The sequence below is a fragment of the Quercus robur genome, chromosome 4 (assembly GCF_932294415.1).
Source record: "Quercus robur chromosome 4, dhQueRobu3.1, whole genome shotgun sequence".
Lineage (NCBI taxonomy): Eukaryota > Viridiplantae > Streptophyta > Magnoliopsida > Fagales > Fagaceae > Quercus > Quercus robur.
Window position 1 is genome coordinate 57,035,933 of NC_065537.1, and position 27,554 is coordinate 57,063,486.

At 35.1% G+C, this 27,554-nt stretch overlaps 1 protein-coding gene, 1 long non-coding RNA gene and 2 pseudogenes across 5 annotated transcripts in view; 1 reads left to right on the forward strand and 3 right to left on the reverse strand.

Moving 5' to 3' along the window:
- LOC126723075 (malate dehydrogenase, cytoplasmic-like) overlaps positions 1-27,554 on the reverse strand; it is a 98,326-nt gene that overhangs the window by 12,504 nt on the left and 58,268 nt on the right. The window lies entirely within an intron of this gene.
- LOC126723081 (malate dehydrogenase, cytoplasmic-like) lies at positions 814-5,434 on the reverse strand (annotated as a pseudogene).
- Positions 11,764-18,086, reverse strand: LOC126722228 (malate dehydrogenase, cytoplasmic-like; annotated as a pseudogene).
- On the forward strand, positions 24,979-27,263 carry LOC126723084 (uncharacterized). Its single transcript, XR_007654144.1, has 2 exons — positions 24,979-26,677; positions 26,898-27,263. It is a non-coding gene; the product is annotated as an uncharacterized LOC126723084 (long non-coding RNA).

Below are 27,554 nucleotides of genomic sequence, written 5' to 3' on the forward strand. Positions count from 1 at the left end.
AGCATTTTTATGCTCTTTTTGAGTCACATGATTGTAGTATAGTATTTCAGTCCATTGGGTCCATTTTAGTCCATTCGGTCCAATTCAATCTACATGATCCATTTGATCTACTTTAGTCCATTTGGTCCATTCAACCCATTATGCTCTCTCTCTCTCTCTCTTTCTCGCTCTCTCTCTCTCTCTCTCTCTCTCTCTCTACTTTAGTTTGATGATTTTTGTGTTAGTTAATATCTCTACTTTAGATTGATACATTTTAGTATTGTATTTTTTGAGTTCCTCATCACAAGTCCTCTTTCTACCTCTTATAGTTTTGGATTGATTTTTGTTTGAGTCTATCTTTAGTTTGGAAGTGAGAATTTTAGTTTATAGCAAAACACAATCTTCATGGCTATATATTTAAATGTGCTTATAAATTATTTGAGTAATTTCAGTTGTAATTATGTGATAAGTTTTGATCATCACGATAATCTCCTTAAGAGAATGAGAAATTTGAAACTTAAAAATTTTGGTTGTACCAAAAGAAATTAGGAAAATATAGTGTATAATAATAATAGTTAGAAAAATATGGACCACTTCAAAAAAGAACAATATCAATAAAAACACAAAAAATAATAAAACCATATATTTGTAAAAATAGAGAGACAGAAATTACTTTTAAAAATTGTTTAATTTTTAGGGAGAATAAATTATTTACAATAAAATTTAGAGAATAAATTATACATTATACCACATTTCAAAATAATTATATATTTCCACACATCCCATGGGTCTGCGACTTTTAAATAAATAAAATCGCAACGACACATCTTGTTATGCCATTTTTCCAAAGCTAGTAACTGACAGATAAAAGTTGTACATAAAGTAAGAATGGAAATTGGAACTCCTTTTTTTCTTTTCATGTATTTATTGAGTCTTCTTCATTATTCTCCAAGAAAAGATGGGTTCATTTTTAGTCTAGGCATGACTTGGCCATTGATATTTCTTCCTCGAGATCTTTTGCTGCTAAAACCATCTTTTCCCTTGTAAGCGCATCGATTGTGAGCCCAACCATTGCATAAATAAGTTCCAAACATTGAATGCACTTTTTTTCTTCCTATTGATTTGACAGTTATAATAGGAGAGAAGGAATTTGAACCCTGAATGTTTCAATTGAAAACACCAAAAAATGCTAGCTGAGCTATAAGGCTCCTTGACAACATTAAGGCATTGAAGCAAGTAATAACATAAAATCTAGACCATTTCACAAACATTTTGGAATAAAAAATGTTAACACAAAAGTGCAGTAGGTTCTCATAGTTATAAATACTCGTTCATGAATCTTCAATTATAGTACTTAGCCTCGTTTTAATCATCATTTTTTGTTAGAAGAATCGATTTAATCATCATTGATTGCTCATTGGTGACTGGGAACTCTGAGCTCTATGCATTCATTGTTTTAGTCCATAGTATTCAAAAAATATATCCTCCTATCTTCAACAACTACGTACATTTGCTAAAACCATTACTTAGATCTAAGAAATAATTGATAAACAACATATATTCCTCCATGCAGGTTATAGTGATTTCTAGCTTCTGAAACATTGGAAGTAAAAGTTCAACTCTCAAGGAAAGAAGATGTAACATTTACAACATATAGAAGCCACAGAACTTACCCTGCACAATTGACCATTTCCCTTTCTCACATTTAACAAGAAAAGAGTGAATAATATCCTTTGGGATCCCATAAGAACCATTAGAATACACTCCCATGGAAACCCATTTTCCCTGAATTTCAAAGACAAAGGGAAAATTACAAAAGTTAATAACTAATAAAATAAAATAAAAATAAATAAATTTAAAACAGAATATAAAAGCAAATAAGTTCTGCTTGATCAAATGCTATTTGAGATGAAGGAGAATCAACCTTGGGAGTCCCGTAAACCCAATCATGTATATGATCACAAGCTGCACTTGCACAAGACAGTGCACTGTTTTTTGCTTTTTGAGATCTGTTCAAGGCTGAGCCACGCTGCTGCACATTGGTGATGAACTCGGTTTTTAACCTATGACAAACGAAAAAAAATGGAGACTTATTGGGAGTGAAGCGAAGTAAATAGAAGATAAGGATGCATAAACATGTGAAGATTGTCAACATCACCCTGCAAAGGGTTGCAACCTAAAATTTCAACATGGAAACTACTGTACCCTACTTCAACCTAAAACATTGGAGTTTAATAACTCTTCAATGTCAAAGCTAGGTCCTAACAGGGTTCAAGACCAGGTCAAGTATAAAAAAATATCAGGATCCTTGGGCACATGAGATTTTTAACTTTTCAAACAGAATGTAGAGTGGAGATAGTGTCCAAACTCTTAACCATTTGCTTTGATGCTACAATAAATTACCAATTTTATTAAAAGTTTAAGCTATTAAGAAATGATGAGTTTAATCATTTAACCATAATTCTAACATGTACAAACTACTTAATAGACTATTTCCTAAAATATGAATGATAACTTAAGGAGAACCATAATTTCCTTGGGTCACTTTTTGTCTTTGTAGATGATCAATCACTACTAATCTTGAAGAGGATATTGAGTAAAAGGGAGCAACACGTGATAAAAGTACCCAGAGAAAAACTTCTAATTAGACTTCTACAATCTTACCATACCATGCCTTTAGCACTCATTAAATTCGTAAAGAGCTTTCCTTAACTTACACACATAGTTTGGTTGGACTTTGCTCTCAAATCCTTTTGGTTACTTCATTTAATTTCTCAATCCAATTTTTCATGTAGGAAAGCATTCTTTACATCTGTCTACCTTAGCTTCCAATATTTACTTGTTGTCAAGTGCTAACAGGACACTTACAATGGTTGTCCTTGCCACTGGGCTAAACGTTTCATCATAGTCTAGCCCATATTATCGAGAGAATCCTCAAAATACAAGTTGAGCCTTGTATCTCCCTACCAATCCATGTGCATGAGACTTTACCTTTTACACCATTTGCAAGAAATGAGTTTCACATCTTTAAGCTTTAGCACAATGTCTCAAGTTTGATTCTTCTTTAGTACGTGAATTTTTTCTTCCATTGCTTTTATCCATTGTTCACTTTAAGATGCTTCTTCATATGTTGACAGCTCTTTTATGTTGTCATCCTCCATAATTGATGCATTTGCACACTTGGAATATAGTTTTTGTTACCTTGTTGACCTTTGTAGTTATGAGATTTCTTCCTTCTCTATTCTAGACCAATCCTCCTCTAGTGTCCTATGGTTGTACACTAGTTTGCCAAGGACCTTGAGTTACTTCTCTAGACTGTGGCTCACCTTCATCTTCAAAAAAGTTTTCATATCAGTTGCCGTAAACTGATCTTTCACTGATTGCTCCCTCCTACTCTCAATCATTTTATCTTCAATCTCCCTTGAGATTGGCAATGATGCAATCTCTTTTTACCACAACGAAGATGCTTCATCAAATTTCACATTCTTCAAGGTGTAACAACGATTGTTAGGTCACAGCATCTTTAACATTTTCTTTGGCTATCGTAGCCCATGAAGATGCAACAGTTTCTTTTTAACATACTGCAGAGATGAATAGGCACAAATGCATATCAAACACAATTAAAGACTTTAAAAGGAGAAGCATTCCTACAATTACCAAAATTATGAATGTTAATAATTTTATGCATTTGAATTAGCAATCAACTATGGCTGAATAATGGTTAAATAATTAAATTCATCATTTTCTAATATCTTAAGTTTTTGGGACAAGTGCTAGTTTATTATAGCATTAGAGAAATGGCCTGATTTCTAACCCGTGTCTGCTGTACCTCCCATTTAGAAAGTTAAAAAAGGTAGTTTATCAACCTATGTCTGCTAATAATTTAAACATGTGAAAGTCGCAATAAGTAAAAATGTTGGATATCTTGAGCTACCAATGATCGTCACCAATGCGTTCTTTAACAGGTTTCTCTTCATTTTTGATGGTGACAGTTGCATGATTGATGTCCGGATATCGATGTAAATAGTGATTGCCCCATATGATTATGTTCTTGACATCGCTAACAGGAACCTTTATCTTCTCAGCTATTAGGCTTAATGCTATGTTATGATCAAGTCGTGTTAGACATGTGATATTTTTCTCTGGAATTGAAGGAGCAAAATCTTTCAAGATGAGTGCATTGGTGTTTGCTGGGTTGGTAACAACTAGCACCTGCATAATAAAAGCAATGAAAAGGCATAAACATTTAGAAATCTGGTTTCACTTGATTTAATTATAAATAAGTTGGAAACAAACTCAAAAAGGCACAATTGTACTGTCATTTAGTTGGATAGTTCCCTTACTGACAGATGCAATTTGGAATCATCCATGTTAAATCATTTGAGCACCTTTCTCCAATTAATTTTCCTAATCTTGATATAATAGTTTTGCATCTTTATTCGTTATAACTTTTATTCCCAACACGTTGGTTGTTGCATCTTTATTCATTATAACTTTATTTTCATCATCATAACTGGAAAGTTTCTTGCTAACAATATGTGTCCACATATAATGATAATATTGTTAATTTTTTCTTGCACCTCCATATATAAGCACAATGATCTAACGGACTCATTTTGAAACCAATCTCTTATTTTTTTGGAAAAAGAAGTAGGCTTTTTTTTTTTTTTTTTTTTTTTTTTTTTTTCTCTCTAGATGGTGAAAAATATATGCATTAATATGATGCTGATCTTGCAACTCAAACCCTTCACTAAACTCTCAAGCACTTTGTGCATGGATAAGTACCATCCCACCTACAAGGATAGAAAGTATTTTTACTTCAAAACATCTTGAACATCCGATTTCATGACTTTTAAAGTAAATGGAGCTACAGATGCAAATAATTCAAATCTATGTAATGTGAACAAATAAGATTCTAAACCAGTGTCATTCAGCAAAAAATATTAAAAAAATCAAACCAGTGTCAGAGATGGGTGTCCCAAGAATCTTATACACAAACATTGAAGCTCATTTATGGGGTTTCTTACCTTGCAATCCGCAGCAGCATGCTGCTCCAAGACCGAAGCTACATCCTTGTAAATAGATACATTTTTAGACATCAAATCCTTGGTGTCCAAACCATCCTTTCGTGAGTGTCCAGCAATCATAATAGCAATATTGACATCTTTACAGGCTTCAACATTGTCGTTGGTAGCAACAACTTGTTGAAACATATTCATCACAAGATTTAAGAAACCTCAAGGGAAAGAATAATTCTATCTACCTCAGTATAGCTCTCACAGATAAGAGACATACGTTTCAAAAGAGGAAAGGCAGAACCAAGCAATTCCATTTTTAGTGAATTCAAGGCTTCATTTGTCTATTCAGTATCAAGCAAGTGCAGAATCACAGGCTGATTAGGGCCCAGCATGATTCCACTTGCAATCATTGGAACAATGGCATAACCTATTTACCCTGTTGAGCAAAATCAAAATTTTGAGCTACAGATACACAAACTTTTATCATGTCTAGAAGAAAGAAATTGCCAACTTATATAATTGAAAATAAAATTAGCTTGCTCCTTGACATGTAAAAACAGTCATATTGATATTATGTTTTATATTTAGCAGATATTAATCAAGCTTTTCTTTTAATTATCATTCTTTTCCAACTATTTGGAAGAGCACAATGTATAAGATAATAATGATTTAACATCAACAAAGAACTTATAGTTTTAAGGATTTCTTTGGATAATTTACAGAAATGGCATTTATACTCATTTTCAAAGAAAGCCACAGATTTAAACAGTTTCATTGAAGAATTATATAACAGAACAGTATTGCAGGAAGTCATGAACCAAATAGATATATGGTTTTCAAGTGAAGTAAAGGATAAATTTAAAGAGAAATAATTAAAATACTCTGTTTAGATAGCTTTTGACAACAATTGAGACAAAAATCATGAAAACTTTTACAAATTTTAATGAAAATTGAACTTCCGCAGCAATTGGGGTCGATTTGACCTTCATTCCCATCAAAGAAAACTTGATAAATTGCCACTTTTCCTAAAAACTTAAATTGTTAGGAAATGGGAAATGAAATATGTATGAGCTAATGATGCCAAAAGAAGAAACCAGAAAACGACTAGTATCCACAAGCATACAAGAAAATTTAAATTAAGCAATTATGTAAAATTGGGAAATTTTGAGGTTTGACATTTGGAGAACAATCATTTTTGTCAATTTGAATGAAAATCTAGATGACTGGTTCAGAAATTCAGACAAAAAAAAAAAAAAAAACTGAAAACTAAAAATTTCGAGATTCAACTATATCAATGTTGGGGACATAATAATATAACAGGTCAATCAAATATTTCTAGCAATGACCAAGATTAACCAAATAGGATATCAGATTGAGCTAGCATGCATGCCTGTAGCACCCTTGACCAACACTTTCTTTGGTTCCTTCTCTCTCTTAAAGAAGCTCCAAATGTATCTAATAAGCCACCAATAAAATGCAATATAAACCAAAACAATGTGACCCTTGTGAAGCAATTCAAGATACTTAATTTTCCTGAAAACAGACAGATCAATAATCAGTTCCATCTGGATTTCTTCACAAAGCAAGCCCAACTTGCATCATGTATATGTATATATATACGAATGATATTAAAGGTCCGTACAACAAAGCTTTTCAGATGCTAAAGAAAATTGCATAGCAGCGTAAGAGATGCAAAAGTAAAATAGTTCTCCCCAATCCAAAGAAAACAACATATCCTTCTTTTTGTTTTCCAATCGAACTAAGGAAAAAGATAAGAATATAGAATTAAGTTATAAAAGTTCCCATGAACGCAAAATTCACTTTTATCAAAGCACCTCAACCAAGCAAAATGATTGTGCTACACTTAGTTTAGAGGAGGCTTTTACTTTCCTTTCCTCATTATTGACAATCACATTGTGTCATTTTCCTGCACTTTCTAAGCTTCCCAAAAAAAAAAAAAAAAAAAAAAAGAGCGAGAGAAAATATTGAAAATAAAGTCACGTAATAAGAAAAGAATGGTAAGTTGTGCCATGCAGTTTTTTTTTTTTTTTGTGTGTGTGCCTGTTAGCCTAATTTCCCAAACATATTAGTTATGTGCCCAATTTTAAAATATTTTTGTTATGTGACCACTTTTGAAACTCAAGTACTCGAGTTTCACAAAGAAAATCATAAAATGATATATATTTTTTAAAGTTTTTAGAGACTCGAGTTCCAAACAAAAATGTTTCAAAATCAACCTCTCAAAAAAAAAAAAAAAAAAAAAAACTAATATGTTTGGGAAATTAGCCTAACGGGCCTGCCATGCACTAACTAGAACTGTAACTGGGTTTTAGGCCACTGTTTCAAAGTGTGGTTCTTTAAGCTAGAGAAAGAGATAGAGACAAAAAAAAAGGAGAAGTTGAAATATGGTTGTATATAAAGAGAGAGAAAATTGGGATGAGGAAGCAGAATGGAAGAGTGACGGTAATCGAGGACGGAAATTAAAGAGTGATGGCTAATAATGATGATGATTAAAATAATTAAATTGAAGAGGTGCTATGTCTATAACATTTTTATAACATTTTCACAACAAATCATAAGTGGTTAGTTGTTATTGGTTCAAATTTAAAACTAACACTAAGATTACTTTTTTGCCCCAATAATAACAATCAGTAACAGCCTACCACTTAAGATTTGTTATAAAAATATTGTGAAAATGTTGTGGACATATCATTTCTCATTAAATTGCGATTGTTTAAGATTTTAGTGGGTATGGTACTCTAAAAAAAACACATAGAGGAACCGTTGAATAAGTGTAACTCATATATGTTTTTTTTTTTTTTTTTGGATAAAAAGTATGACCCATATACGTTGATAATATAAATTAGATCAAATTGTAATTTACATAGTAAAAATTAATGTAATTTTGTTTTGCCTCCTAAAATTTTTAAAATTTGAGTTCATTATCCTAATGTCATATAGCGTTTAGATTTAAACCCTTCCATCTTATAGGTTGATGGACTTTCCGTTGAATGATAGTTAAGGTTAAGCTTGTGTCCAGTGCATTTGTGCACTACACACATTATGATGTGGATACATGTCCAGTGCACTGATGCACAGGAAAAAGCCGTGTCTTGTTAGTTAAACTCAAAGCAACATAGTTAAATTGTTAGTCACATGACCTATAATAATTTAGCATTTTTTATGACTTCAAAATTTCATATTTTATAGGATTTTTGAAATAATTAATAGAAACTTGAAATGACTAATTAGAAAGTGAATAAAAACATATGATTAGCGACATAGGACTGATTATTGAATTGGGGGAGGGGCTAGGTGAAGTCGTCTACACTTTCGTTAACACATGAAAAAAAGATAAATCAAAAGGGCACATCTTGTTCTGTCATTGTTCCAAAGCTTGCAAGTGATGGATAAAATTTGTACATAAAGTTAGAATAGAAATTGGAAATCCTTTTTTTGTTTTCATATATTTATCAAGTCTTCTTCATTCTCCAAGGAAAGATGGTTTATTGTTCGTTGAGGCATGACTTGGCTAATGATGCTTCCTTGATGAGTTCTTTTGCCATTGCATCCATCTTTGCCCTTGAGAACTCATCGATCTTGAGCCCTGCCAATGCATAAACAAGTTCCAAACACGGAATGCACTGAAATGATCTTATGCAAGTAATAATAAAAAATAATAAAAATTGAACCATTTCACAACATTTTGGAAAATAAAATGCAGACACAAAAGTATAGTAAGCTCTCATAATTATAATTATTCATTCATGAATCCTCAATTATATAACTCTCTACGCTCATTTTAATCATCATTGCTCATCAGTAATTGGGAGTTCTGAGCTTTGTGCATTTCATTGTTGCAGTCCACACTACTCCAAATAACCTTTGCTCTAAACCATTATTTAGATCTAAGACATAATTGACAGACATCATATATTCCTCTAGGCAGATTATAGTGATTTGTAGTTTCAGAAATATTAGAAGTTCAACTCTTAAGGAACGAAGATGTAACATTTACAACCTTTAGAAGCCCCACAGAACTTACCCTGCACAATTGACCATTTTCCATTCTCACATTTAATAGGAAAAGAGTAAATAAGGCCAGGTTCGATCCCATAAGAACCATCAGAACAAACTCCCATGGAAACCCACGTTCCTTGAATTACAAAGTCAAAGGAAAAATTACAAAAGAATCAACCTTGGGAGTCTTGAAAACCCAATCAAGTATGTGATCACAGGCAGCACTTGCAGCAGACAATGCACTTGATGCTTTTCGAGTTTTGATAATGGCTAAACCACAATGCTGTACAGTGTTGATGAACTCGGTTTTTAACCTATGACAAACAATTTTTTTTTTTTTTTTTTTTTGAAAAAAGAGGACAGTTGTTAAAGACCCTATAAAGGGTTGCAACCTTAAATTAAAACATGCACACCGCTGTACCCCACGCCAACCTAAAACTTTGGAGTTTAATAATTTTTCAATATCAAAGCTACGTCCTAACAAGAATCAAGAAAAATTCAAGTGTGTGTGTGTATATACCTACACCCTGAAGATTTGAATCCCTGGGTTACGTAATTGGTATGTAGAAACTACTTGATAGTACACCCCAAACTATTACCTAAAAGAAGCATGATAGTCTAAGGAGAGCATAATTTCACTGGGGCATTTTTGTTTTCATAGATGATAAATCACTAATATCTCGAGGGGGGGGGGGGGGGCAATAGCTACAACTACCAAAGTCCTGAATGTTAATAACATTATGCATTTGACTCAGCAACAAGTAATGCTATAATAATGGTTAAATAATTATTAAATTTATCATTTCTTAATAGTTTAAGCTTTTAGGAGAAGTAGTAGTTTAATTATCGTGGTATCAGAGGAAGTTTGATGCAGTTTATCAACCTATGCCTCCAAATAATTTAAACATGTGAAAGTGGAAAGGAATAAACACGTTGGATACTTTGAGATACGAATGATCGTTTGCAACATGTTTTCGGACTATACTCTCTCCATTTTTAGTGGTGAAAGTCGCATGATTGACATCTGGATAATGAGTGGAAGAGTGATTGCCCCAAATGATTATGTTCTTGACATCACTAGCATGAACCTTTAGCCTCTTAGCTATCTGGCTCAATGCTCTGTTATGATCAAGTCGTGTTAGGCATGTGATGTTTTTCTCTGGGATTGAAGGAGCAAATTCTTTCAAGATGAGTGCATTAGTGTTTGATGGCTTAGCAAAAACTAGCACCTGCATAATAAAAGCAATGAAAAGGCATCAAGTTATGAAACAATATCAAGTCCAAAAATTAACTGCATGAAGTGAAGATTAAGGGAAAAAAACACTAAAAAATTCCAACATTTGAAATAGTTAGAAATCTGGTTTTCACTAAATATGTTCATAAATAAGTTGGAAACTAGACTTGAAAATGCATAATTATCATGACCTAAAGAGGGCATCTCAATAGAAAGGAGGGATAGAACCTAGGAATCAACACTTACAGCTGCCTGGAATTAGTACCAAGCAAAGTAATAGAGATAAGAACCTAGGTTCACTGCCTAGGATTGCTTGTACTAAACATCAAGTGTTGGAAGAAAAACATCCAATAAAATTCTATTTATTCATAATCAACTTGTCTTCTATAGTGAAATTAAAGGAAATAACTTCATAACAAATACATTAAATACTGAAAAAAAAAATTCTGAAAAATTAACTCATAACAAGTTTTGTTCATAATAAGGAACAAAACGTGTTTATTTAGGAAAAATAACCTAGGTTCCTTGAATTCACAAGAATGGTTATTGGAATCTACCATAAAATTGGGAGACAAAAGTTTGAATATTTATGAATTGCGTTTAAATAGTGAAGCAGTCCTAGGGCTGCTAGGAGACCCTTAGAAACCTTAAAGCACTCCTAAGACGGCTAGGAAAACACCCTAAAACCCTAATTCGCATTAAGTACAAAATTAGGTGACAAAATAAGAAAACAAATACCCAAAAATTGCAAAACTGAGATAATTGCAAAATCAAACTCTACTATCAAAAATTGCAAAACTGAGATAATTGCAAAATCAAACTCTACTATCTCTAGGAGACATCCCAAAATAGATGGGACATTATTTTGACTTTTAAATGAAAAGTTGTAACCGAATAAAATTACTAAAAATGGCAAAAATGAAAATTTCAGGGACTAAATGAAAGAGTTTTCTCGAAAAGTGGCTTTGGTTGTGGTCAGAGACTCGGAGGTGATGAGTTTAGCTCCTAGCATTGTTTCCCTTATAATTTTTAGGGAATTCTATCGCCATCACCAATGATTTTTATTTTTATTTATTTTTTTATACAAGATAGAAATTCTACTAACATAATCTAAGTACACGTGTGTAAAACTCTCTCCTGGAGAATTGAACTCCGGCCCTTACCCCCCCCCCCCCCGCACAAGAACTTTGTACTTGTGAAGTGACTATCATATCAAGGGTGCATAGTGGTCATCATCAATGATTTCTACTAGTACTTTTCTACTTCCTAGATTTCTTGCACACTAACTTCTGGTTGTCTCTCTACTTAAGGAAAGCCTATGTTGTATGTTCTACATCATTAATCAGCACCAATAAGTCCAATATGGTGTCCGCACCAAAAGGTCTCTGCTTTTAAAACTTCAAATCATCTTAGAGCATCCAAATTCATTACTTTTAAAGTAGGATACATATACAAACAATACAAATCTATATAGGAGAATTTATAATATTGTAAACTAGTGTGAATGTCTCTAAAATCTTATATGAGTTATATCATATCTACACACTCAAGTGCATTTTTGAGGTCACCTTGCAATCCGCAGCAGCATGCTTGCCCAAGGCCAAAGCTTGAGCCATGTACATAGACACATTTTTAGACATCATATCCGTCCTTTCCATACCTTCCTTCCGTGGGAATCCACCAAGCATAAATTGACATCTTTACAAGCTTCAACAATGTCCGTGGTAGCAATCACTCCTATCCAAACATATTCATGACAGTTTAAGAAACCTCAAGGGAGAGAATAATTCTATCTACCTAGAATTATCTCTCAAGACAAGAGACATACCTTTCAAAAGAGGAAAGGCAGCATCAATCAATTCCATTTTTATCCCATTCAAGGCTTCATCTACCTGCTTGATATTATCAAACAAGTGCAGAGTCACAAGCTAATCAGGACCTAACATGACTCCCCTTGCAATCAATGGAAGGATGGCATAACCAATTTGCCTTGTTGAACAAAATCAAACTTTTGAGATACACACTACACAATTGAAAATCAAATACACCTGGTCCTTGATATAGTGACATGTAACAACAGTCATCTTGATATAATAAGACACTCTTTTCTTTCAATTCTCATTCTTTCCAACTATTTGGAATATATATATATATATATATATATTTTGGAGAATCTAGAAAAGACTTCAATGTATAAGATAATAATGACTATAACAACAGCACAACAGTTAAAATTTGAAAGATTTCTTTAGATTATCTACAAAAAAGTAATTTAAACTCATTTTCAAATAAAAATAGTGGCATTATTTAAGCGTTACATTTTCAAAAACAAATAGTAATTATTTAACCATTATTCTAACAAAAGAAATAAATGAAATATGTATATATATGAGCTAATAAAGATACCAAAAGAAGGAAAAAAGAAAACTAGTATCCACAAGCATACAAGCAGATTTGGATTAAGCAATCATGCAAAAAAGGAACTTTTGAGGTTTCACATTAGGAGAACATTCATTTTTGTCAATTAGAATAAAATCTAGATAAATATGGTTCAGAAATTCAGCAAAAATAAATAAAGTTCTAGGTTCAGCTATCTAAGTTGGAGATATAATAATATTTCTAGCAAGGACCAAGAAAAGCCAATAGAATATCATATTGAACTAGCATGCCTACAACACCAGTGACCAATACTTTCGTTTGCTCCTTCTCTATCTACCGGAAGCTCCACTTGTATGTAATAAGCATTCAATAGAAAGCAATAGGAAACAAAACAACGAGACCCTTCAGAAGCAATTCAAGATACTCCATGAATACAAACAGATCCTAAAAAGGTTCTATATATGGAATGAGCTTTCAAAATAAAGCAATAGAAAATAAAACAATGAGGCCCTTCTTAAGCAAGTCAAGATACTCCATTTTCTCAAAAACAAACAGATCAATAAACAGTTTTTTGGTAGATTTCTTCACAAAACAATCCTAACTTGCAGCGCATATATATATGTGTGTGTGTGAGATACATCAATAAAAAATATATGAATGAAAGCAAAGTATATAAAAAGATACTTTTACAACAAGGCATTAATTTTAGATGCCAAAGCAACTTGCATAAGAGATGCAGAAGTATAATCAGAGATCTCCCCAATGAAAGAAAATAACCTATCCATCTTTTTGTTTTCGAATCAAACTAAGGAGAAAAATAAGAATATAGAATTACGTTATGAAATAATTCCATTGAATGCAACACCCACTTCGAACCACCTCAGCCAAGCTAAATACTTTTTTTTTATCATATGATACAAGTCGCATAGTGCGGGATATGTAATTAATTTGCAACGGTCTAGACTTATTTTTCTTTACAATTTATGCAAGTTAATATATTAGAATTAATCATCTTTTACAAATTATTTATGCTAAAAGAATATTTCATTTTAGCTAGATTTGATAGAACAAACTTGAGTGTATTTACAGCAATGTTATAGGACTACAAGTTTTACTACATCAGTTTATAGTAAAACACTAAAACTCCTAGTGCTTTTAACATTTTCCTTATATTTATATTAGTTTTTGTTTGGGGCTCCAACCATCAACAAGAAGATGACATTTATGCATGACTTACTTAGTCCAACTACTCAAGTGAGTCATGTGCATACAGTGTCATTTTTCTATTTGAGCTTGGAGCCAAACCTTTTTCATTTGTTTACGAGAATCATTTGTGTTTCTGAGGCATTTAAGGAGGAGTTCGAATCTTCTATCTCACTCTTTCTATTCCATTATATACTCCACAAATAAAAACATACTACATGTCCATTTATTTTATTAAATGCTAAATTTATGTCTTCTATTATTTCAATTACTTAAATATGATAAGTTATTAATTTATTTACTTTAGGAAATTAAAATAATAGAAGGCATAAATTTAGCATTTAATAAAATAGATGGACATGTGGTATGTTTTTATTTTGTGGAGTATACAGTGGAACAGGAAGAATGTGACAGAAGATTTGGACTCTTTAAGGAGAGGTATTGGAAATAAGGAAGCAGGGAACATGAGGAGTCATTCAACGGAAGGAATAAATGAAAGAAGATAAGAAAATAAAAATATGATGTTATTAGGTTTGATGGAGAACTAATACATGGTTGGTAAGAGGAAAATAAAAGAGAGATAACAGATTTTTTTTGGGGGGGAGGGGGGGAATAGGAGGAAACAATAAAAGAGAACCAAGAAGGAAAAAGAAAATAAATTTAATGAAAAGCATGAAAACAAGATTAAAAGAAATAATGCTATACTAATGAAGAAGACTAAAAAATAAGGTAAAAAAATTTAATCTCATGAGGCAAATAAACCGGATTGATGGAGAGGTGTTAAAGAGGAAAGTCTAACATCATGGAAGCATTAAATATATAAGAATGCTTTAAAAAACTCACATCAATGGACCCACCACACTTATAGCGAAGATAATCAATTTGCGGACCCTTTGGCCAAGGAAGGATAGTCTCTAAGTGATAGTTTTGTTTTGTATTAGCATCCTCCTCCTTGTATTTTGTACTGGTTATCAACTGATGCTTGGTATGTTTCTTATTTTAGACTTTGTAATCTTTAATTCTATTTAATTTAAGCTCAATTTCACCAAAAATAATTTTTTGAAGAACATTGAAAAGAGTGTAATTTTTTTAATTATTAAAGAGGTAAATAAAGCGGTTTGATGGAGAGAGGAATAACTTAATGGGGGAGGAGAATTGATTGGGGTGTTACCTCATTAAGGAGGGAAACCAAAAAATTGTGAGCTGGTACGGGGATTTGACATCCCCGATTCTTCCTCTCTTCCATCACTGGTGCCGTCCAGACTTGCTTAGTCACTGCTAGAGCAAGGTTGTGGACCAGGTGCCTCTGCTTCTTCTTCTCTTCCATCACTGGTGCCATCCAGACTTGCTTAGTCGCTGCTAGAGCAAAATTGAAGGATCCATCGTTTCCGTGTCCCTTTTTTTTTTTTTTTTTTTTTCCTATAGTTAGCTTCTAGTATAGGCTTGTCTAAGCCCCTTTTTTGTAAGCTGTACTATTTCTTTGTCTAATAAAAGATGACTTTATCTCATTTTGCGTGTTCTTTCTTTTCCGCAATAATTATTTTGTGAATGGATGTGCTGGTGTCCTTTTCTTTCGAACAGTACTTAGGGTCGATGCCCTTGTTAGCAAAGAGTTACCACTTTGAACTTATTAAAAATGACGGGCACAACAATGCCGACTTCAAGTAGGTTAACCATATGAGACTAACCGGGATAATAGCTGAATGTTCTGTATTGCATATGGGGTGATCACTCGAGGACGTGTAACCTAAAATGAACTGTACGAGGGGGTCGCCGGGCACTAGAGTGCTTTGCCACGTTTCGGACGATATTCATAGCCTCAACTTGTTTTGGGCATTCGGTCCGAGGACCAAGGTATAACTGTACCGGGTTTAAACACTCGGTTGTGTTAGTTTCCTTAGAGTTGGGGGTCCGAGGACTGCGCGGGATTTCCATTCTGTCTAGGACTTAAGCCTTTCTTGATGTAGTTAGTTTCCCGTAGGTTTGAGTCCGAGGACCATGCAAGACCTTGGTTCTGTCCAACACTTATATTTTCTAGTGACTAGTTTCCCCATAGGTTTGAGTCCGAGGACCATGCAAGACCTTGGTTTTATCTAGCACTTTCTTCTTGAAGTAGCTGGTTTCCCCATAGGTTTGAGTCCGAGGACCATGCAAGACCTTGGTTCTATCCAACACTTATATTTTCTAGTGACTAGTTTCCCCATAGGTTTGAGTCCGAGGACCATGCAAGACCTTGGTTCTGTCCAGCACTTTTTTCTTGAAGTAACTGGTTTCCCCATAGGTTTGAGTCCGAGGACCATGCAAGACCTTGGTTCTGTCCAGCACTTTTTTCTTGAAGTAACTGGTTTCCCCATAGGTTTGAGTCCGAGGACCATGCAAGACCTTGGTTCTGTCTAACACTTATATTTTCTAGTGACTAGTTTCCCCATAGGTTTGAGTCCGAGAACCATGCAAGACCTTGGTTCTGTCTAGCACTTTCTTCTTGAAGTAGCTGGTTTCCCCATAGGTTTGAGTCCGAGGACCATGCAAGACCTTAGTTCTGTCCAACACTTATATTTTCTAGTGACTAGTTTCCCCATAGGTTTGAGTCCGAGGACCATGCAAGACCTTGGTTCTGTCTAGCATTTTCTTCTTGAAGTAGCTAGTTTCCCCATAAGTTTGAGTCCGAGGACCATGCAAGACCTTGGTTCTATCTAGCACTTTCTTCTTGAAGTAGCTGGTTTCCCCATAGGTTTGAGTCTGAGGACCATGCAAGACCTTGGTTCTATCCAACACTTATATTTTCTAGTGACTAGTTTCCCCATAGGTTTGAGTCCAAGGACCATGCAAGACCTTGGTTCTGTCTAGCACTTGTGGGAATTCAGTGAATCGGGACCCGCGAGGATTAGCCCCTTGACAAATGTGTGGGGCATAGACTTGATGTTAGAAGCCCTTAGAACTGCCCGTGCCACTGGCACTTCGAAGTGTAACCCTGAATGGGAGTTGAGTTAGGGCAACAACCGCATGCTACTGGAAATGATGGAGAGGCTTTCGCATAACTTGCACCACCGCCAAAATTGTTTCTTTCGAGGGACCCTTGTTGATAGGGGCTTGATCCTACCATGACTAACCGCCGCCTGCGCCAACGCACAAGCCTTCCCATAGACGATGCCAATTGTAAGGACTCAATTTGCAACGATCCCAAATTCGTATTGGTTTCGAACGTTAAAGGCCCAAACAATAAATTTGTAGAGAGTGGGCTAAAAGGTTAGGCCTTTGGTGAACGGACAGTCGTTGGTCATGGTATTCATGATGATCGCATAGAGGTGAACTGAGCTTATCCAAGAAGACTTTCTCCTCGGCACAACCTAGATGGCTCCGGTCCTTGGACAGAGTGGCTCAATAAACCAAAATGGCAGTGTATTTTATTTTGACTTATAAGAAATTGACACTTTAATAATTGTGAAAATATTATAAAATTTGTTATGTCAGTATAACGATATATATAAAAAGAAAAAAATACAAACTAAAGACCTAAAAAAAAAATTGTAGCTACTGTAGCTACAGTGTCACTTAGGCTGTGTTTGGTTTGGGTGAAAACCAATTTCAGAAATCAATTTCCGGAAAATCCATGTGTTTGGCTGTCACGGAAAACATTATTTTCCGGAAAATGATTTCCAGTTGACCACTAATTTCACCTTTGACCCGGAAATGAATTTCTCCCCTCATTTTCACTTCAATTCACTTCCGGGTCTTGCAAAACGCAGAGAGAGGGAGAGAAAAAACAGAAAACACAACACGAGAGCGAGAGAGAAAGAACAAAAAAAACAATCGAAGAACACAACAGCCAACGAGCGAGATCAAGTGCGAACGAGATCAAGCCAACGAACGAGATCGAGCTCCGATCGATCCAGCCACCCAGAGCTCCGATCCGGCCAACGAGCAAGAGAAAGAACGAGAGCCAACGATCCACAAACCGACACCGATCTACCTCACACTGGTCACGCCGAGCTCTGCCAGACGATTACCGCGCCAAACGCTGCAGACCCACAGTGAGTGACAGCTCAAACTCACACCGATCCAGACCAAGGCACCCGATCCAGCTCAGCAAGTCGATCACCGGTCCGGCCACTCTGATCACCGAGCCAAACACAGACTCACGGTGAGTTTTCCGGAACCGGTTGACCGCCACACACTCACCTCACCTCCGACCCACACGTCCGATCCACACACTCACTCACCTCCGATCCACTCACCTCACCGGTCCAACCCATCCTCCCGATCCGATCTCTGAAATATATATATATATATATTTATTTGTTTATTTATATAAATATTTATATATTTATTTATATAAATATTTATATAATTATTTACATGTTTTTATTTATTAATTTTTTTATTATACATTGTTTATTAAACTGTGTATTTGTGGGTAATGCATATGAAATTTTGGGACTTTTCTGATTGCAGGTTATTTATTAATTTTTTTAATTATCCATTGTTGATTAAACTGTGTATTTGTGGATTATGCATATGAAATTTTGGGGCTTTTCTGATTGCAGGTTATTTATCAATTTTTTTAATTATCCATTGTTTATGAAACTGTGTATTTATGGGTTATGCATATGAAATTTTGGGGCTTTTCTGATTGTAGGTTATTCCCGATTGGTTTGTGGTTTGATTTTTTTTTTTTAGAATTTTGGGGCTTGACTGATTATGTATGATTGGTTTTTGCTGTGATTTTTATTAGAATTTGGCTAGTTGGGTTATGTGTAGAACTTTTGCTGTGATTTTTTGTTTAATTTGGCTAGTTGGGTTATGTGTAGAAATTTTGGAGCTTCACCCATACTTGGTGTTATTATGTTCTTGCAGTATAATATGTGTGTGTTTAAACTTTAATTGAAGGTGCTTTGGGTATATAGGTGATTATAAATAGAATGCAATGTGATGGTATTGTGCTATATCAATGTGCAGTTATCAATGTGATGGTATTGTTATAGTGTAAATAGAATGCAATGTGATGGTTTGGATGTTTTATGTTTGTGGCTGATTTTATTTATGGTGTAATCAATAACATACTTGTTTACATACCTCTTAGACCACAATGTTTGTGATTTTGTTAGATGAAGAAAAAAACCAAAGCCGCAATTCTTGCCTCAGTTGCATCTGTCCTCCTTGTGGGGGTTGCATTGTTAAGGAAATTACGACGTAGACGTAGACAACTGCCTAAGGCGCCTTATGTTAACCATGCCGCCGAGAGAGAGGAATACATAAATAGTGTTTTGCATGGAAATGAGAGACATTGTGTGAATCAACTTAGGATGAAGCCTATAGCTTTCCACCACTTATGTCACATCCTCACTGAGGGGGAGCACGTACGTCCGACTATTCACATGTCTGTTACGGAGCAAGTGTTCATTTTCTTGCACATTATTGGTCATAATGTGAGGTTTCGTGTAATGGGTAGTCGGATCTATAGATCAACTGAGACTGTTCATAGATACTTCAAGGTCGTCCTTAAGGGGGTCCTGAAATTATATAGAGCTCTAATAAGACTGCGTAGCAAAGATACACCTCCAGAGATAAGGAATAGCAGAAGGTTTTACCCATATTTTAAGGTAAATATTGCGACTTGTGTATTTTTGTAAATTGTGAAGATTTATGTAATTTTAAACCATTATGTCTGTCGAAAATTAGGATTGTGTTGGAGCAATAGATGGTACACATGTTCGTGCATCTGTGCCACCTGAAATACAAGGAAAATTTCGTGGTCGCAAAGATGGAACCACGCAAAATGTGTTAGCTGCCATTAGTTTTGACTTAAAGTTCACTTATGTGTTGGCTGGATGGGAAGGTAGTGCACATGATTCACGTGTATTAAATGATGCATTTGCTAGGCCAGGGGGATTTTCAATTCCCGATGGTATTACACGATTACTTCACCTTTTTGGTTTATTAGTTTAATAAATATTATGTGTTTTCCTAAGCATAGTAGTGATTTGGTTTTATTTTTTAATATATGTAGGTAAATATTATTTTGGTGATGTTGGGTATGGTAATAAAAATGGAATATTGTTACCGTATCGGAGTGTACGATATCACTTGAAAGAGTTTAGTGATCGTCCTCCTGAGAATGCGCAAGAATTGTTCAACCTCCGACACTCTTCATTGAGAACTACCATTGAGTGAGGGTTTGGAGTGGTGAAAAAACGTTTTCGAGTGTTGGATGCAGAACCATATTGGTCTTTCCCAACCCAAGTGAAAGTAGTGTTAGCGTGTTGTGTGGTTCATAATCACATTATGGGGGTTGAACCAAATGACCATATTATGGAAGATGCAATGAACCAAGTAGAGTTTAGTGACCACCAACAAGAAACACAATCACGTCGGGAGTCCGTCGAAGATAGTAGATCATGGAATGCTAAGAGAGATGAGATATGCCAAGCCATGTGATCTGATTATATCAGGAGTGGAGAGTAGTACTTTATTTAGATTTCTATGATTGTAATGTGTTTTTTCTTTTTTGTTTTTTTGTAAAGACAATGTATGTAATATAGACTTTTGGTGATGTAATGAAAAAGTATTTTTAGCATTACATTGTTATTTGATGGTATTACATTGTCATTTTCATAGTTAGCATGTTCTATTCTGTTGTGCACATTCATAAGCGTGGTTGTATGTGTGTTTGATTTGTTATTCATGTTTCGAGCGTAATTACTAAATGCTACTCTCACTATACTATTTTCATATGTAGTAATGTCAAAGGGCAAAGAAAAAGTTAGCGGCAGCAAGCAATTTAGGTGGCTGCCACCTATGCATGAGATGATGCTTAAGATACTTACGGAGGAGGCAGCAAAGGGCAATAAGCCCTCTAGTACTTTTAGGGCTGGCTCCTTTGCTCTTGTAGCGAAGGAGATAACGGCCCAATTCGGGGTTGAGTGCCACCCGTCATATGTTGACAACCGGATGCGCACTCTAAGGTCCATGTGGGGAACTATTCAAGCTCTTAGAAAGAAGAGTGGATTCGGTTGGGACGAAAATCTGAAAATGATAACTTGCGACGCTAAAACATACCAAGAAGAAGTTATGGTATGGCTTCCAACTATATTTTCTTAATATAGATAATAATATATGTTGTTGCCTTTTATATGAAATTTATAGTGTCATTCTTTTTAGGATTCCATTGCTTTTATAAGGTTTTCCAAACATAACTTTCATGTCACCTTACCTATGTATTATATCTATACATACCTATGTGTTTTCATCTATCTATATGTGTATATGTGTCTGAGCTACAATTTTCTTTGGTTCTTGGTTTGGTTGCTAATAAAATGTTGGGAAAGTAAAGAAAAGATTGATACTTTCTTTTTAAGGTGATTTTTTTAATGGGTTTTTTTCAGCTATGACTTGGGAATAATAGGAAATTAAGGACCCACTGTTTTCTTTGATCTTTCTATTTGGTTGCTAGGAAAAAGTGAAGGAAAGAAAACAAAGTTTTTAACCAAAAGATTTGTGCTTACTGTTCTAAATTTTTTTTCTTTTTTTTTTAATTGGGCTCTCTTAGCAGTGAAGTGTGCATAATAGTAACATAATGTATTTACTTGTTCCATCCTTATTTGAGAGTTTTTTTGCATTACTTGTTTGATTACTGAGAAAATGTAGGACAAAAGTATGGAGTATTTGCTTTAATTGTTATTGCATAGTCTTTTATATTGAATTTATGAGTGAAGTTATTATTGCATTGTTATATACGTTCCTTTCTCCCTTACAGGCACATCGGAAGCACGCAGAGTATCTGAACAAAAAAATTGAGTTTTACGATGAATTAGCGATTGTGGTGGGGAAGGACACAGCCACAGGTGGCTTTTCTAAGTCCTATGTGGATATCGAAAATGAGCCAGATAATGGGGATAATGGGGATAATGCAGAGTTTGTTGCAGATAATGTGGAGGAATGTGTGGTTGAAAAGGGGAAGAACGCAAATGAATCATCCACCACTGGGTCGGGAATTTCCAAGTCCCGCAAAAGAGGGCGTGCAGCTTCTAATGCTGATGATAGTGTGCTGACTGATTTGTCTAATCAGCTGAAGGAAATAGCTGTCGCTCTGAAAGAAATTAATCGGGGCCCGGTAGATTACACAACTTTGTATAATGAGGTAATGGCTATGATGGTGGATGGATATAGCGAAGATATGCTCGCTACTGCCTTCAACCATCTTTGTGAGAATGAGAAGACGGCACGTGGATTTTTAGCCAAGAATGCTAGGTTGAGGAAGCTGTGGTTAGATGGTTATTTTTTCTCACAAATTTGATTTGCTTATTTCATGTTGACTGTGATGGTAGATTTAGGAATTAACTTCTGTTGTAGTATTAGTATTGGCCTATCAATGTATTATATATGTACTCTTTTGTATTATTGGGACGATACAATTGCCCAAATTATGTATTTGTACTGTTCAGATACCACGAATAGGTATCATTTTTGTATGCCATTGAGGTGTAATGCCAATGGTGAACGATTGATGTGGCTATTTTTATATAAATATTATGGGTATATTCGAATAATTATGTTTGATGTTGAACCAAATGACCATAATTTTTGTATTGTTACAGATATGTATAGGGAATGCAGGTTCTTGAATTTTATCTATAAGAGCAAAATATAGCTTCAAACTAGTTATTTAAGCTCTAGCTCCAGCTCGATTAACACCATGGTTTTGGTGAATTGGAGACTTATAATAGTTATGGTGATGTTGGTGCCTATTTTCTTTGCGTTTATTGGGCTTAGGATTATGCTTCGGCTCAGCTACTTTTTCCTTAATAGCATTGATCTTCTCCAATTTCTCCAAAACTTCATTCTCCAATTCCTCCAAAACTTCATTCATGGATGGACGATTTTTTGGGTCAGATTCTAGATCATTTTCCGTAAAATGATCCAAATTATTTTCCGTAAAGTATTTTCCGAACCAAACATGGGAATTGATTTTCCGTAAAGTATTTTCCGTAAAATATTTGGACGAAACCAAACACCGGAATTAATTTTCCGTAAAACGATTTCCGTAAAATATTTGGACGAATCAAACACTGGAATTGATTTTCCGTAAAACGATTTTCGAGACAGCCAAACACCCGAATACATTTTCCTTTTCCGGAAATTAGCATTTCCGGAAAATATGTATTTTCTGGAAAACGTTTTCCAGCAACCAAACACAGCCTTAGTACTGTAATTACTATTCAAAAAAAAAAAAAAAAAAAAAAAACTGGCTCAATAAACCAAAACGGCACCGTTGAAACATTACCTTTTTTTTTTTTTTTGTTTAAATATAGTTAATAGAAATGAAAAAATATCTCTAATATTATTTAAAAATTTTCAGAATTTTTTATCTTGCTTTTACTTGTTTTCAATTTTCATTCATTTTATCTACCGGCTCCACTTCCCAATACTTTTTCTTCTCATTCTTATCTCATCCACGTATTCCCTTGTCTTGCCTTATTCTCTCTAGTTTTTATTTTTTATAAATGGTTCTCTCTAGTCTTATCAATTAACAAATCCCAATATTCTTACGTTCAAAACTTCATCCTCACCGTCAATTCAAAATGATGTCTTCAGCTGTCTATCTTCTCTCTTTAGCCTTCCTAAGAGCATTCACAGCAGTGGAGGCATATTGCTATATTGCTAAAATTTAGCTCCTCCAACACTAAAATCGTGCTCCAGCAGTGGAGCTAAATCTAAAAAATTTAGCTCCATTGCTACAGTGCACATCTATAGATAGATGTGCACTGTTCATGAGAGCTAAAAAAAAAATATTATTTTATTCTTCTTCCTGATTAAAATAATGCCACTTGCTCTCTCTCTCACTCCGTCTCTCTCTCTCTCAACTTTCAGACCTCTCACGCCACCGCCCCCTGACCCACGCCGCCGACCCATGCTGCCACAGACCCAGCAGCTCCGACCACGGCAACCCCTACCACCACCACCTCCACCACCACATCAGTCACAAATCCAACCATACCCACACTTATCAAACCCACTACCACCAATATCAATCACCACCTCCACCACGGCAACCCCCACCACCACCACCACCACCACCACCACCACCACCACATTAGTCACAAACCCAACCACACCCACACTCATTAAACCCACCACTACCAGGAAAAAAAAAAAAAAAACAAACAAACATCAGCAAAACCCACGGCCAAAACATCACCAAACCCACGGCGGCAGATCGGAAGAGAAAGATGAAAGCTTTGGCGGTTTTTGACTTTGACATCGTCGGCGGCTTTGCTAGATATCGGCGGCAGCGGCTTTGACTTCTTCAAGCTTTTTGGGTTCGGTCAGGGGAGGAAGTGCAAAGCATGGATTTGGCGGCATGGGTTTTTGGGTTCAATCAAAGGGAAAAGGATCTTGGAGCGGTGACGGCTTGGTTGAGGGAAGGAGAGCAACATGGGAGAAGAAGGCAAGGGAGCTGGGCGGCGTGTTGAATCGAACCAGAAAAGAAAAGGTGAACCAGAAAAGAAAAGGAAGAAAGGCAGCATGTGTGAATGAGAAAGAGTAGAGGGACTTGGCACGTGTGGGTGGGATCAAATTGTATATATATAATTTGGGTTTTTTTTTTTTTTTTTTTTTGAAACCATATATAATTTGGGGTTAAAACAAAATATTATTGTTACACTACATGAATATTTACTTGCTATCATGATGATTGAGAAATTGTTTTAGTAAAAAAAAAAATGTATAAGTATAATTTGGGGTTTAAAAAATCACTTGTTAACACTAGACAATTATTTGCTATCATGTGGCGGTGGCGGCGGCGGCGGCGGCGGAAGAGTCAGTGGCGGCGGCGGTGGCGTTGGCGGCAATAGTGGCAACGGTAGCGATTGCGGTGGCGGTGGAAGAGTCGGTGGCGGCAACAGTGGCGGTGGCGGTAGTGGCAGCAGTAGCGGTTGCGGGTGGTTGTGATTGTTGTTTATTGTAGTGAATATATTATTTTATTGTAATAGATATATTATTTTTATTGTGATGTTTATATTATTTTATTGTGTTGAAAGCTAAAATAGATCCACTGCTGCAGCATGTGTGTAGGTAAAATAGATAAAGTAACTTTTGGTGGAGCTAAATAGCTAAATTTTTAGCTCCACTGCTGTGGATGCTCTAAGTCTGATACTCCAAGAAGATTCATATCCCGTGCAATAGGTATTGCACGGTGTGCAATAGGTATTGCATACCTCAAATCCCTGCCATCTATTTAATCTAATGGCTTAAGTCTTTGACACCTCACCAATCCACGCTGGCAATCCGTGTGCTCAGCTCTTTACCAATTCAATTTGCTCTCTCCTCATTGCTTCCTGCCTAAGCTTCTCATCAGATCCAAAAAAATTCAAAATATTTCTCTCTTCCACCAAACCTTTGTCTATGGCTGAATCTCCATGGCTATAGCTAGCAGCCACCAAATCCCTCACCACCACTGGTGATGCTTGCCGCTATGGCTTTCTCCTCATCTCACTCTCTCTCTCTCTCTCTCATCTGGGTTTCTCTGTTTTCTCCTTCTCTCAAGCCTAGCCGTGGCCGAGCTGCTGCTTCCACTCACACCTATCGCCGTTGGAGGTGCCTTTCATCGGCGTCACAACTACTGGTGGCCGCGGGTCCAGCTCTCTTATTCTTTATTTTCTTTCTCTTTTATTTTTTTTTTTCAATTTTTATTTGCCTTTTAGACAATACCGAAACCCCTTTGACACTCATTTTGTTTCATTTTATTATTATTAGTTTGATGAATAACATTTTGTTTCAGTTTTGATTAGCTTTATGAATGGGTTTTCTTGTTTGGATTTCTGGTATTAGCAATAACTGTTATTATTGGCATTTTTAAAGCTGGTTTTTGGGTGGGCATTGAAGATGTTTGTTGAAATGCTTCATAGAGTTTTAGTTTATCTCTCTGTATTCTGCACTTTTTTTTTTGGATTTTTATGCTAAAACTGTGATGCTATGTGTATGGAAATTGGATTTTTTTCTTATTAGCTTGATTAATGGGTTTTCTTGTTGAGTGTAAAGCTTGATGGTTTTGCTTGAGTTTGAAAATTGGGGCTTTGCAATATGGCCGAATCTGTTGTGATTGAATGAAAATGGGTTTCCAATATCGTCACTACAGGTACAGTGGTCTTTTTGGTGATGCACTCAGCAATATTTTCAATAATACCTAAAGTATTCTTTCTTTTTTATTTATTTTGATTTATTTTTTAAATTCTCAGAGTAGCACTATTTTCTCTCAATAAATTGTCAAAGTTGTTAATTTTATCCTTAGTGCTTTTGAACTGGTTGTTTTCCTTGTATCTGCACCAGGATGATCTAGTTGTAAAATGATGTGTTCTGTTATATATATATATATATATATATATATATATAATGAAATTATATGTTTTTGAACGTGAAGCTCAGGCCAACACTATATGACTTCTTTTGTCCACTATCACTTCAAGCTTGGTTATGTTATTTTTCATATAAAAGTTAACATTACAGTTGATGGATGAGTTAGCATATTTGTTGATGCTGGTTAGTTGTCTGAATTTGTCATGAGGCACTGCTTGCTGCTTATGTGTATCTGAACAGGAAATTTAGATTATTAGTTTTTATAAATTGTTATTTTTTGTTACTTATTAAAAAAAAAATTGTTACTTTTTGTTGTTTTGCTCCTCTCTCTTATCAAACGTTTTGTTGCTGAGGTATGCGACGTTATTGCTGCAGTTTGCTCAGAGACATCTTCAACAAATCTAATGACACTATCTTCTAAAGTAAGTAATAACAGTCGAAAGCCGTCCATGGATGTGGCTGTGAGCGTCCTTGTCAAACTTGTCATTGACATGTATGTTCCAATGCATTGGTTGGCTGGTATTGTTCAATATGTTCTTGATGTTTGACCTATGTGCATGTACATGTGTGTGCTATGCCTGGATAATTGATGGATTGATCCTGTATCCTGCTGTGTACTTATGAAATTTGGTTGACCATCATCATTTTTTTTGCATTTTTTGGAGAGTGACCCTTTGTGAAGCTTATTTCCAGATGATAATTTTGTTTTGCAGAGAATGTACAACTTCGAATATTTATAGACTGAATTTTGCAAGCTTAGCTATAATTATATCTGTAGGGCCTATTGTAAATTGCAAGCTTCAAATGGAATGTACACATAGTCAAGAAGCAAGAGACAGTGGACACACCAAGTGTGGAACTAAATGAGTGCATGCGATTTTTTATTACAATTGAGCAAGGTCACAATGCTTAAGATTTTTGAAGCATTTGATCTTGAAGTATGCAAGACTCTTTTTTTGGTTATTATGTGCGAATTAGGTAATATGATGGTGGAAAAAAAATTGTCTATGTATCGTGTTATTATGGCCTTGTAATTGAAGAATATAATTTAATACAATTTAGTTTATTTTTTGGATCAAGTGTCTTTTTTTTTTTTTTTTCTTTTCCTTTTTTTCTTAGCTTACTTCCATCTTGGATCCATTGATTTTAAAATATGCTAAGCATCCTTCAAGACTCTTGTTGTGTAATTCCTGTTTTCAAGAGAACATACTGAGCATTAAGTTGTTGTAATCTGACAGAATTAGATTACCAATGGTATTTCCAAGAAATCCCATCATATAGATTGTCTTTTTGGTGAAGAGCAAGAATAAGACTGTATATAATTTATATAATTGGCTTTTTGCAAATGTAATTAATATTTGCTACTTTTT